Genomic DNA, 1,105 nt, shown 5'->3' with positions numbered 1-1,105 from the left:
CACGTATATGACTTTCTCTAAAGAGATTACAATGATCTTTGTAGATCACTGTACTCTCGGCAAATAGTCGTGGGACCCACACTCTAAAAGGGAGCGAGAATGGAGCAACGGGCTCCGGTCCTCCTTCGGAGCCGCGACTTTCTCCTTTGCGGATGATTTACTCGTCGCGCCCTCTTGCGGCAAGCGCCAAGGGAGAAACGTTTCTCCTCAACCACGTCTTGCGCGCGCGCGCATACGCACGCCGAGTTACATCGTGATTCCGTGCTGCGGAGAGCGGACGCTTTTTCGCGCTCGCTCGGCAGTCTCAGACCAGATTATCCAGTGCTACCGATGTCGGCCAGTCGCGTGCAATTACTTGTACCTAGGATTGATGCGAGCAACACACGAGTGACGTTCATTGTTTTTGTTCTATGCGTTGAGTAACGTGTGTGGCGTTTTTTTCCCTTTTTTTATAGGCTCGGCGTGTGCGCGATGCGCCGCATACTTTCGTGTGTCTCGTGTTGTTTGTATACGTTTGCGCACGATCTGCTTTGTCATAAATACAGTAAGTCCCGCTTCACAAAACAGTCTTGTTTTAATGAACACCTTAGACTGTACACCAATAATTCAATTTTTTTTCGGCGTTAACATACTTGGCAAGAGCACGCGTTTTACACAGCACTTATCAATACAACAAGCAATATAAATAAGCATGAAAGTTAATTTTTACAACATTTTAGCAAACGTGATACCACTGGACAGCGCATGCGTGAAAGTACGATAACGTATAATTGCTGGAGTTTGACGTGTCGAAACTACCGTATGATTATGAGGCACGCCGTAGTGTGGGACTACGGATTAATTTCAATCAACTGGGGTTCTTTAACGTGCACCCGAACATAAGCACATGGGTGTTCTTTGCCTTTCGCCCCCATTGAAATGTGGCCGCCGTGGCCGCATTTTAACGTTAACCTGCATCATAATTGCACATATCTGAAGAATAAGTCAGTGACTGCTGTCAAGCCAAAATTCTCAATCACATGCGTTTTGGAATACGCATGCCATCACTGAGAATTAGGACGGACTTATGCACGCGTGCAGTATGTATCTCTCGTTCTCAGGATTT

Source organism: Rhipicephalus sanguineus, chromosome 2, assembly GCF_013339695.2.
Source record: "Rhipicephalus sanguineus isolate Rsan-2018 chromosome 2, BIME_Rsan_1.4, whole genome shotgun sequence".
Taxonomy (NCBI): domain Eukaryota; kingdom Metazoa; phylum Arthropoda; class Arachnida; order Ixodida; family Ixodidae; genus Rhipicephalus; species Rhipicephalus sanguineus.
The sequence above is the reverse complement of the archived record's forward strand: the minus strand, read 5'-3'. Positions refer to the sequence as shown.